Here is a 12886-nt window from a genome sequence, read left to right as displayed (position 1 = left end):
GAAACAAAACTGTGCCAAGTACAGTGGATTCTTTTTATTTGTGGTAGTTATGTTATCGGACACGACTGAGCGACTGAACTGAACTGAACTTGATGTTCTGTAAAGTCACAGCAAACTCTGAATTAGTGAATACTGAACTAGTACTCCTAGGGGAAATGCAGAGTTAGGTTCCTGTGAGCCTCTGGCCACAGTAGTTTAATTAATATATCAATACATAACCTTGCTTCATTTGTGTTTCTATTTCAAAACATTTAATATATATTGTTGATGCATTAACATTAAACTCATGACAGTAGCACTGTAACTCATGCTAGAGTGCGGCCTATCTAACACGTTTATTTTCTCTGCCTTCTTGCTGTGCAGCACTGCAGCAGTACACTTGGGGACTGTTTTAAACAGTGAAATCACTAATACAGAGCACAAAACATGAAAAAGGTGACTCTAAATAGATAGCAGAAAGGGCATTGGTTTATAGTATGAGAGCTGAAACCAAAAGAACATCTTGTTTCACCTCATCTGGAAATGTACATAAAAATATCTGCTGCTCTGCAGGTCTGTGAGTGACAGAGAGGGTACTGCAAGTATTGTTTTGGGTGTTACAAATAAATTTTAAAAAGTAGGACAGTTTGAAAATACCAAATGTATAAATAATGATGACTGACTGTACTTGAGATTTATCACGAGGGTCTATTTTGATAACATCCAAAGGACCCCATCTAGTGTGCAAAGCCCTCCACATTCTATCTCCTGTCTGCTTTTTCAGTCCTTTCTGTGGATGCCGTCTGACACACCCCCCGTTTTCCAGTCATCCTTGCTGTTCTCTGGTCATGGAAGGCTGTTTCTTGCTTCTCTGACATTGCACACACTATTTTCTGTCTAAAATACCCTCTTTGTCTCCACAGAGGTAAACCATTATTCTACTCAAGGGAGGTTGATAGGTAGGAAATGTGGTCTTCACACATTCTGTATATTTGCCTCAGAATAAAAGCATTTGACTTTTTAGATATATTTTTAAAGTCATATGTAAATCATGGGACAAACACATGAAAATTTCCTTTCATTAAGGACCAGTTTCTTCTGATTCTCCTAATCATCAGCTGTCGCAGAACCTCAGTCTGGTGCATGCGCTCAGTATCCGGGGTTGGGAGGAAATTCCTGCTTCATTTCTCCTGGCTTTTATACTCAAGATTTGGGGAACTCTTACTCTCAGCCTGCGGTTTCCACCCTTGACCTGGGCTTTTATCACTTGAGACCTTTTAGAATGGTAAGGTTTGAACAGGCATAATCAAAATAGCATCAGAAGTCAAAATCAATCCTTTATATATCAGAATGATAGTCCAGCCCTCAGTCTTGGTCACTCCAGGTCAGAGCTGGACTTCCAAGAGTGTTTTGGAATCTGTAACACAGGGAGTCCCATGAGTCTGGATCCCAGGTAATTGCCTCTAAGCAGCTTGGCTAGATGTCCCTGCCAGCTGGGTTTGGGCTCCCATCTGTTCTCCCTACTCTTTGGATAGGCCTGCCCCATTCTTGCCTTGTTTCATGCCTGCCTCTATCTGTTCCTGGGGCTTGTTTTGTGTTTGTTTCATCTTCAGTATAGCCAGCTATTTTCCAGCTGCTCCTGGCTTCTCCCACGTGCACAGGCTTCCTTTTTGCCACCCTTGCTGCCAAGACTCTGGCCATGCCATCTGACTACAAGAAGAGGTTGCACCGGGTAGTGAAATAACACTGGATTGAGAGTTAAACAGACATGGGTTCTGGCCCTGTTCCCACCTCTTATTATCTCGGTATTGTGCAAATCCTTTATTTTCCTTTGCCCCAGTTTCCCTATCTATAAAATGAAAAGATTGACCAGATTGCTGAGGGCTTTTCCAGCATTCACTCTATGATGCTATGAGGTTTTTGGAAGAGAGATGGGTAGGATGGACCTGATGTGTCCACAGGTGGCAAAACTACCTTTGACTAGCTCCAGGGATAATGAAAAATACGCTCCATGACTGGTTGAAAGGTCCATCCTCCTTTTCCACATTTCCTAGGCTTGATGGTGAAAATACCAGTATGAATGCTGTTGACAAAAATAAAAATTGGGCAAAAGCAATAACAATATGGAGAGTACATTATTTCGTTTTCAAAGTAACCTCACATTCATTCGTTGTCTTTTGAAAGAGAAAAGCCTCTCAGGGTGTCAGTAAAAGCCTTACTTATCACTTTTCTAGTGCTGTTCAGTGGTTTAGAGGTTGGCTCAAAAGGAAACTCAAGCAGCCAAATTCTCATGAATCAAAGCAAGAAAATGTTCACTAATTGGGAGTGTTTATAATTTAAAATAAATGCAACATGTTGATAATGATGAGGATGGTGGTGGTGATGAGAATAACAGTATTCAGCATATACAGAGCATACAGTCTCTAGAACATACACTGTATGCTAAGTCCCGTGCTAAGTCTATGTACATAGGAACTCGTGTAATCCTCAGTCATATTGTATTTTCCAAGGTCACACTAATATTGTATAAACAAAAAATCCAGATCTTCTTAAGGGACAACACTATGTGAGTAATAACAGTATTTTACATTTACTCTCAGTTCAGAAGCCATTGCAAATAGATGATACCATTTCTGATTTGCCTTTTGAAACAGCTCTAAGACATGGAGAGGGTAGATGTATCTCATGTTATGGATAAGCTTGTAAGCTGAGATTCACAAAGGTAAAGTGACAGGCCAACAATCTCCTCAGAAAGAAATGATGAAATCACTTCAGGGGACTGCACTGGTGATTCAACAGGGGCAGTTCCATCATTGTGATTTGCACAACAGCAAAGAAAATAAAGTCTTCACTGTTATGTGGTAAAAGCAGTTGCTTAATTGCATGTCCTTTGGCTATGTTGAAACCTGATTTGAAAATATCTGAGACTGTGAAAAGTTCTTAAAATTCTTTTAAAAGAAAGCAGAAAAAGAAAGCAGTTCCAGGGACTTCCCTGGTGGACCAGTGGCTAAGACTCCATGCTCCCAACGCCAGGGGCCCAGGTTTAATCCCTAGTCAGGGAACTTGATCCCACCTGTCTTAAGTAAGAGTTCACATGCTGCAACTAAAGATCCCACATTCTGCAACTAAAGATTCCACATGGCACAACAAAGATCCTGCGTGTCGCAAGTAAGATCTGGTGCAGCCAAATAAAGAAAGAAATAAAAATATTTAAAAAGAAAAAAAGAAAGAAAGCAGTTCCCCATCTCTTCCATGACCTTGGGCTTCTTGGTTGTTGTTGTTTTTTTTTTCCCTGGTGGGACTCTGGCCCTGCCTGCCCAAATCCCTTGGGTCAGCAGAGCAGGGTTTATAGTATGACTGCAGATACTTCTGCTCTCTACCCCTTAGTGATTGCTGCTTTTTCTACTGAGTTTTTCTTTGAAATCTTTGACCTTGGAATTTTTAGGCCTGCTTAATCTCTAGTCTGTCTTGCCTTGGCTGCAGCCAACCCTTAACCTAGGTGCTGTGCAGAGTGGGGTGATGGGCAGTGGAATGAAGTCGAGTCTGGGGCTCTTCTTCTTACCACTCTGCTTTCATTCCCTCGGAGGTCAGCCAGAGGGCTGAGGCAAGAATAAAGGATGATCTCAGTGTGCTTGCTTCCAGTTTCTACATTCAGGAACTTTATGAACTCATTCTTTTCATCTTTCTTCACATTTCTGCTTTGTCTCAGCTTGCTACCATGTGCTTTTCTGAGTAACTTTCTTATTATTTCATCTTCTAGGTCATTCAAAAGGATGTCAATCATTTAGAAGGATGGGAGCTTTACCTACCTGGAGAATGCTTTCTCCTGAACTCATTGAAAGTCTCTTTGATTTGCCAAAGAAGCAAGAAAATAAAATCTAGACTAAGTGGGAAAATATTCTGTGTGAATAACATATTTATAAGCTCTGGGTGTTATATCAAAATCTCTATATTGTGGAGAAGCCTGCTGCCTTTTCCCATTGGCAGAGCACGTGGTTACCTATAGAGTGTGTTTTAAAGTTTGCTAGAAAAAGCTCCAGTGTTCTTTCCTGGAGAATCCCAGGGACAGAGGAGCCTAGTGGGCTGCCGTCTATGGGGTCGCACAGAGTCGGACACGACTGAAGCGACTTAGCAGCAGCAGCAGCAGTAGCAGAAAAAGCTTCCTGCCTCTAAATATGTTGCCTTGGACATTGCCATTACAGATACATGATTTCATATTAAATAATTTTGCCCTCTGTGTTCTTGTGATTGAGAATACTCCTAAGGTGATTTCAGCTTGAATTGTGTTTGGGTAATAGAGTCTGGATTGAGTCTACCAGGTGTAGCAGATCTCACTGGCACCACACTCATGTCAGTCTGTACGCTTCTCACTGCTACTGAAAATACCCCCAATCTTGATCTGAGAGCTTTTTCAGACTGTGGGAGTATGTTTGGCCTGTATGTAGGGCAGGCCAGTGTGCTGGAGAATTAATGCCCTACAGGGCTTAATTCTCCCCCTGCCCCCAAGAGGATGGGACTGCCTGGGTGCATACTCTAACTCCCTACCCTCTTGGCGGGATCTTTCTGGTGTGCTCTGCACGGTGTCCTGGACTTCCCCAGTTGGACTAAGATTCAGTTTCCCACTGAATAGATGACATACCGTTTTTGGCTTCCTTCTCTTCTCTGTGTCGCTTCCCATCCCCCTACTGGTGTTTCCTGGGATTACTTCCTAAATAAACAACAATTCAGTTCCTGTCTCAGGGCTCCTTCTGGGGAAACCCAAACCTAGATACCAAGAAATGGCAGAAAGGCACAGTCCACAAGGCATGAAGGATCCAGGCTGCTTCTTCCAGTTCCATCATCATGACTGTGGTTTTCAATGTCATTGTGGCAAGAGAGCTGCTGCCCCTTCAGGCATTAGGTCCGTGTTTCAGGCAGGAAAAAGGAGATGGAAAGCCAAGACAGAAATGAAGACCTTCTCTGTCAGAGGTTTTGCGATTTTAAACAGGAATGGATACCTTCTCCAGAATGTTCTGTTTGCACTTTTTTTGTCCAAATTGTGTCATCCCCTCAAACTCCCCACTACAGTGAATACTGGGGAACTAAACAGTTAGCTGAGCATATGACCCTACCAAACAAAACTGGGACTTTCAATGTAAAATAAAAGGAGAAGATGTTGGGTAGGCAAGGAGCAGTATTTGTCACAGAACTTAATGCCTTATAATGTGTCATTAGCATCTGACTGTGGCACGGTTTTTTAGATCCCTCAGCTTAAAGTATCTGACTAGCAGCATTAGAATCACTTAGGAGCGTGTTAGAAATGCAGGATCTGAGGCCAATCCTGGACCTACTGTATCAGAATCTGCTTTTTAACAAGACTTCTCCCACCAACCAGGTAATTTGTATGCACAATCAAGTTTGAGAAGCCTTTTCTTAAAGCACTTTCCTTGGTGTTGAGGTGAACAGGGGCATCCCTGGCTGTGGGTATCCTTTCCTTGGCCTTGCCAAGTGCCTTCTCAGTGGTAAATTTCTGCGGAATGATTGACTAAGTCATGCCAACCCAGGGTTGGGGGAGAAGCTTCCTACTTCATCCCTCCCCCTCATCCCTCTCCCCAGGCACTTTGCATCTCCCTTTTCTGTATCATAGTCAGTTTTGAACTTCTCTCATTGTTCTCTTGGACCAAAACAATCTAGGATCTTATCTCATTCATCTTGGTGTCATCCCCACTCCATTCTCTCCCAACACCCAGCTGAGTCCTTTGCTAGGTTAAATTGAGCTGAGTGGAACCTTCTTCTTTATCTAGTTCCACCTTTGTTTTTTTCATTGCTTTGACTATTCATTTACATGTTCCTTTTCTTAAAATAAAGCAACTCCCATGACTAAGAAGGTAGTGTTTTCTTTCTGGATTTTTCTAGCATTGTTTTAAATAATAGAAATGTGTACTGTAGAGATTTCAAACATTTTTTGGCAGCAGGATTCTTTCTGCAAACATAGAAACTGAGTGTGTGCTCAGATTCTAGGCAAGCTGGTGGTGCTTTGGTGAAGTGGTGGGGGCCTTGACTCCCATCCGTGGGCCTTCCAACTTACATAGTCCTTAAGTGTTTTTGATCATAGTCCACTTGTATGAGGCAAAAGACTCCATGGCCCACCCAACCCCTCTTTTGGTGATGGATAGAAGTTGGAGAGGATAAAAAAGAATTGGAGAAGAACAAATTGTGATAAATTTGTTGCTAGTGAAAAATACTTCTTACATATTATTCACATTATAAAAGAAGAAAGTGAGAATATAAAGTCTGTATATGCTTAAACAGTACCTTGTAATTTTAAAACAACTCAGTGATTTTTATCACACTTTCTTTGACAGAAGTTCAAGTTATTCCAGTGGCACAAATTCACCAGCAGCACATAATGTACTGTGTCCTTATAAAAGCAAATTAGCCCAGGGATGTGGATTAATGTTAAATTTTAATTATTGGAAAAATTATAGGCCCCAAATACTGTTAATGCAACCATATATCACTACATACTGTAGGGTTAACTGAATAATTGATAATATTCTAATATTAATGAAGAGCTTTCCAGGTGGCTCAGTGGTAAAGAATATGCATGCAAGGCAGGAGACATGGGTTTGATCCCTGGGTTGGGAAGATCCACTGGAGAAGGAAATGGCTCTAGTATTTTTGCTTGGGAAATCCCACGGACAGAGTAGCCTAGTATGTGGGGTTGCAAAAGAGATGGACAGGACTTAGTGACTAAAGAACAATAACAATATTAATGAAGCTAAATGAGCAACAATTCATATTTTGAAAAGTAGCAGCTCTTTAAAACCTTACCATCTCACAACAGTGTGGTAATCTTGATGCTAGTAGAATCACCTGGAGTATTATTTTCATTCAGTGCAATTCACAGTGGCACTGAGTACCTGGTGATACGAAAGCCGACTTCCTGAAGATTACTGGAGTACAATTTCCTCTAAGGCATTGCACTCATAGTTAGCTGGAGTTGGGAAATGGGGCCAGGCTTTGCAAAGTGTACTCACTTTTTAGTGGATACTGAATTAAACTCCCCTGCAAACTCTAAAAATGAGCCATTTTTAGTTTATGAACGCCAACATTTAATAACCTCGATAACTCAGTTTGTTGCTAAGTACCCCAGAGTCCCATGTCATGATGAAAGTCTACAGAACAGCTCATCATTCCCGGAAGGAAGGGAGACCTCTTGCATTCATCAGGCTTTGAAACTCACTGCTGTAAAGAAGTGGAGAGACAAGTTGGAAAAATGCTTTGCTTCCCTCAAAGAAGCTTCCTTCATTATGTCATGCTGCTGAAAATAGAAGCTAAACTTACCAGATGGGCTCCCTCAATGGGCCAGGCATGCATTCATGACCCTGCAAACTCGCCTTGATGTGGTGTGACTTGCAGGGAAGTAACTGGCGTAGCTGCTGGAGGTTCGTTAGTGGAGTCCCTGAAGGCCCTGGGAAGCAGGTCAGTGGGACAGCTTCTGAGTGAGGGTTCCTTAATGGGCTGAGCTGCTTTACTCTTTTGCTTAAAGACCAATTTAAAGGCAGTTCAGTAGTGCTGCCGCTTCTCACCACCTTTGACTCTAACCACAAGAGTTCCCTATGGGTCTCATGGGTGTTCAAAGACCACTTTTCAAAGTGGCCCTGCTTTGGTACAGGAGAGCAGTAGACAGTTTGTAGATATGCCTGTTCATCTGCAGGGCTTCTTGTCTTTACCTGTGACCATAACTCAGGTGGGCTGCCGGTGAGACTTGCCCAGCTTCAGCAGGCTTTGGGAAAATAGAGGAAGCAGGAAGAGGGCAGACCTAGGTCAGTTATGGATAGCAAGGTGAGTAGTGTTGGGGTCAGGTACACCTATGCTGAGAGAGCAGTGTCTAGGTAGGATTTCTGTAAGGAGTTAGTGCCAGGAAGCACTAGTGGGAGAGAAAGGGCAGTGTCCCAGCTTGTCTTAGTTTGATTAGCCAGGAGCAGAGTACATCCCAAATTTTCTAAGTGAGATGTTCATTTAAGAAACATCTGGAAAACTGATGGAAACCATCAGTTTTTAGGGGGCATTCTGATGCCCCACTATTAATGACTCACATGTCAGTTCCACATAGTCTGCTTCCTAGTTGGAGAGGGAAGCTGATTGGCTCCGCCCAGCCTGAGGATGGGCCTCTCTGGAGTCAGGTGTTCACTTCTTATCTAATCAACCATGGTCATGACCTGTGTCCCATAGTGATAAGCAATGCTTACTCTTGGTTGTAATGCTCAAAATTAATTTTGTTAATTAATTTGCTCAAAATTAATGCTCAAAATTAAGTCAAAGTAATGCTCAAAATTCTCCAAGCCAGGCTTCAGCAATACATGAACCGTGAACTTCCAGATGTTCAAGCTGGTTTCACAAAAGGCAGAGGAACCAGAGATCAAATTGCCAACATCTGCTGGATCATGGAAAAAGGAAGAGAGTTCCAGAAAAACATATATTTCTGCTTTATTGACTATGCCAAAGCCTTTGACTGTGTGGATCACAATAAACTGTGGAAAATTCTGAAAGAGATGGGAATCCCAGACCACCTGACCTACCTCTTGAGAAACCTATATGCAGGTCAGGTAGCAACAGTTAGAACTGGACATGGAACAACAGACTGGTTCCAAATAGGAAAAGGAGTATGTCAAGGCTGTATATTGTCACCCTGCTTATTTAACTTCTATGCAGAGTACATCATGAGAAACGCTGGGCTGGAAGAAGCACAAGCTGGAATCAAGATTGCTGGGAGAAATATCAATCACCTCAGATATGCAGATGACACCATCCTTATGGCAGAAAGTGAAGAAGAACTAAAGAGCCTCTTGATGAAAGTGGAAGAGGAGAGTGAAAAATTTGGCTTAAAGCTCAACATTCAGAAAACGAAGATCATGGCATCTGGTCCCATCAGTTCATGGGAAACAGATGGGGAAACAGTGTCAGACTTTATTTTGGGGGGCTCCAAAATCACGGCAGATGGTGACTGCAGCTATGAAATTAAAAGACCCTTACTCCTTGGAAGAAAAGTTATGACCAACCTAGATAGCATATTAAAAAGCAGAGACATTACTTTGCCAACAGAGGTTCGTCTAGTCAAGGCTATGGTTTTTCCTGTGGTCATGTATGGATGTGAGAGTTGGACTGTGAAGAAAGCTGAGCGCTGAAGAATTGATGCTTTTGAACTGTGGTGTTGGAGAAGACTCTTGAGAGTCCCTTGGACTGCAAGGAGATCCAACCAGTCCATTCTTTGAAGGGTGTTCTTTGGAAGAAATGATGCTAAAGCTGAAACTCCATTACTTTGGCCACCTCATACGAAGAGCTGACTCATTGGAAAAGACTCTGATGCTGGGAGGGATTGAGGGCAGGAGGAGAAGGGGACGACAGAGGATGAGATGGCTGGATGGCATCACCGACTTGATGGACGGTGAGTTTGAGTGAACTCTGGGAGTTGGTGATGGACAGGGAGGCCTGGTGTGCTGTGATTCATGGGGTCGCAAAGAGTCGGACACGACTGAGCAACTGATCTGAACTCTTGGTTGTGTGCCCAGTCAGAAGAAGGGGGAAATAGAGGAAGATAGCCTCTCTAGTTCACATCCATAGGAGAGAAGACTGAGAACTAGTATACACACAGTTGGGCTGGCAAGAGACTGGCTCAGAGAAGCCAGTCAGTGGAGAGAGGATTTCAGAGGAAGGGTATTGATTAGGGGGAGAGTCCTATAACAATAGGCTAAGCTTAGCCCTTTAAGGAATTAGGAATAAGGTGTGGCTTGGTCACTGGACAAGACAAGCAGTTATTTGAATAGGATTCAAAGTGATTAGCATGAAAGGCAATTGATGATAAGCCATCTGAGCTAAGCCATTAAGATTCCTCATGTTGTTGTTCAGTCGCTAAGTCGTGTCAGACACTTTGCCACCTGTGGACTGTAGTACAACAGGCTTCCCTGTCCTTCACTATCTCCTGGAGTTGGCTCAAACTTAGGTCCATTGAGCCAGTGATGCCATCCAACCATCTCATCCTTTGTCGCCCCCTTCCTCCTAAGTAGAACCAAAATTTGTCTCTCCATCTGGGTAGAGCTCAGTCAAAGGTGTTTAGTCACCCCTGAGTCTGAATAAGGAAGAAAGTCAGGGAGAGAAGACCAACCAAGACAATGCAGATGTGAAATGATGAATCAGATAGGACCGGCAAGTGGGAATTGCCTGTTAATTTTGATCATTAGGACAACTGGAGCAGGTCAGATGTAATTTATTGCTCAGAGATTGATCTGCCTATGATTGATCTGATCTGTCACAGAGACGTGATTAGGCTCTAAGATACCAAAGGCGGCTTCTTGATGTCACTAAAAGTCACAGGCCAGGACACTAACCTGTGTTGGCTGAAAGTCAGAAAAAACTAAGTGGAATGGATACTGTGTTGATTTGGAGCCCCTGAAAGGTCTTTTAAAAGGACTGCATTGATAATCAAATTACCCCAAAAGTTTTACTTTCATCTTCCCTGACCAAAAAAGATATTTAAAAAGACAAGAAAATATTAGGCCAGCAGCAGGTAAGACCAACACATGCTAGTTGTAGTAATAGCTCACGGCCTTCTTCCCTAATGTACTGTGCTTCAGCAAACACGGGGATTGCTGTGAAATACATAGTGGTGAACTGTTTGCTTTGATCTCTGTTGTTTCTTCTCTTTTCAGTAAATGTGAGATTGTTTATAGTTTCTGGGAGAGAGCTGTCACTCTTTGGTGTTTGAGAAGGGCTTTTATTGTGTCTGTGCAGCCTCTTATATCATGCCTTGTGAGGGATGAGAGCAGACCAGGCTTTTCTGTTGTTCCACAGTGACATATGGACACAGTGAGAGGCCGTGCAGCCTCATGTGGCTGGGCTCTCCCGTTGGCTGTGGATCTCAAGCAAATTAAGATCATATTTTCTCTGGGTAACACCAGTCTTCTAGACCCTACCTGGTCTGAGTCATCTAAGACAACACTTCAACAGGTTTTCCTTGGACATCGCTGAGGCTGTTTGCTGGATATTTCTGACTCTCCACTTTGTGGACTTTCTCATGATAGAAGAGGTCCGTATGGTTGTTTCCAGCCAGAGTCATGAGTGAAAAGGATGTGACATTTCCAGGTTGGAACTTTTTCATTCAAAACCCTCCAAGTTAACAATAATAGCTCCTCCATAGCCTGGATCCCTAAATGATTATGACAGTCAGAGCTCTCTGCTGACCTGAAATAGATATGGATTATGAGATTATATGTCATTGTTAGTGAGATTTTGTTGTTGTTATAACAGCATAACCTAGCTATCCTGACTGATATATTTCCTTTATGGGAATCAAATTCTATTATTATTTATTTTACAAAACTGTTAAAAGTTAGTTGTAAAAAGAAAAAAAGTCACCCATAATTTGCCATGCCCAAAAAGTCTATTTATAAATAAATCTATTTATGTTTTCCTCCACTTTTTTTTGTTTTGTATTTGTAATTTTTGCTTAGTTATAGCATAGGCATGAATTCAATTTCCATTCTTGATTTTTTCATTTAATTTTTATCAAGACCTCATGCTAATAGGAACCTTGTCTGTTTTATTCATCACAGTATCTCTCCTTGGCACCCCATGTAAAGCCAAGCAAATAGTAGGTGCTTAATAAATAATGGTTGAATTAATAATTCTAGTATTAGAAGATATCTATGTATGACTGGTCAGTAATTGCAGATATAGTTTCAGAACTGAAGTCTGTTTACTAGTAGAGATACATTTTTGGAAACAAATCTTTATTTTTCCTCTTTTCAGCATTAGGTTCAAACTCTTTCCTTGGTTCCCTTGGAAGTTCATTTTCTCCTTCTGATTCTTTGTGACCCCGTGGACTGTAGCCTGCCAGGCTCTCTGTCCATACGATTCTCCAGGTAAGAATACTGAAGTGGATTGCCATTATCTTCTCCAGGGGATCTTCCCAACCCAAGGATCAAACCCAGGTCTCCTGCATTACAGGCAAATTCTTTACCGTCTGAGCCACCTCAGCTCTGGTCCTCAGTCTTGGATGAGACCTTTTGGCCACTTGGAGAATCTCACACAGAATTCAGAGTGGCCAGTGTCTTAAAGCTATACCTGGTTCTTCTAGTTTGATGTGTGAGCCAAGAGAAATCAAGGAATTCCCCAAGATTCATAGAGCCTCGAGAAGCAAGATGGTGATTAAAATCTGGTTTCCTGAATACAAATTCACATTCATTTGAATGTTTTTCCTAGATCACACTCCTTACTCTTGTCCCAAGATAAGATACTCTGGCTGTGAGTTTCCAAATGTCTTAGCAGTAAACATCTTCTAATGACTAGCTTTAGCTCAACTTATGATTTTTCTCCTACCTTCTTTTCCTTCTCTTGCTCCTCCTGCTCTTTTCCTTCCCCCTCTCTTCTCCTTTCCCCCCCTTCTTTTTGACCAACTGAATGCCTGACTTAACTCTGTAGGTCTCAATCAGATTTTCCAGTTTTGAGGTGGTATGTCACACTGCCTGGATTTGAAATGCTGTTTTTATTACTGCTTTTCTTACAGAGAACTCAAACCCCTGCTTATCAGTGTTATTCACTTTACCATTACCAGAAACTGGGAATTTCCAGAGGAGGGTCTTGGTGCTTTCCGTGTCCATCTTGGCCCTTTCCTTTCTTCCTTCATGATCTCACTTTCCTTCCTCCTCACCTTAAGTGCCCAAGTTATCAGCAAGGTGACCCAGAGCAGCCCATCTTATCAAATGTGTCTTCATGGCTTCCATTATCTCCTGTCCGCTCTCACTGTAACTCCACACCCTATATCTCTCTTTTTGAGTTGAGTTTTCAGTTTTTTCCTTGTTCACCTCTGTCCATCTCAGACTATTCCACCATACTCCATTTTCTGTCTTGTGAGGTCATCCAGGAT

At 42.2% G+C, this 12886-nt stretch overlaps 1 long non-coding RNA gene across 1 annotated transcript in view; it reads left to right on the top strand.

Annotated features, from left to right (window-relative positions):
- The window catches only part of LOC147362942 (uncharacterized), a 147488-nt gene extending 143613 nt beyond the window's left edge, over positions 1 to 3875 (top strand). Inside the window, exon 4 of the long non-coding RNA XR_015135839.1 lies at positions 3740 to 3875. This is a non-coding gene — a long non-coding RNA (uncharacterized LOC147362942). The remainder of the gene's footprint in view (positions 1 to 3739) is intronic.
- The last annotated feature ends 9011 nt before the right edge of the window (positions 3876 to 12886 follow it).

The sequence above is a fragment of the Bos grunniens genome, chromosome 11 (genome assembly GCF_055505025.1).
Source record: "Bos grunniens cultivar Pamir isolate PY7600 chromosome 11, Bosgru_T2T1.0, whole genome shotgun sequence".
In the NCBI taxonomy this organism is placed as follows: domain Eukaryota; kingdom Metazoa; phylum Chordata; class Mammalia; order Artiodactyla; family Bovidae; genus Bos; species Bos grunniens.
Note: the sequence above shows the minus strand (reverse complement) of the source record. Positions and strands in the feature narration are given on the sequence as shown.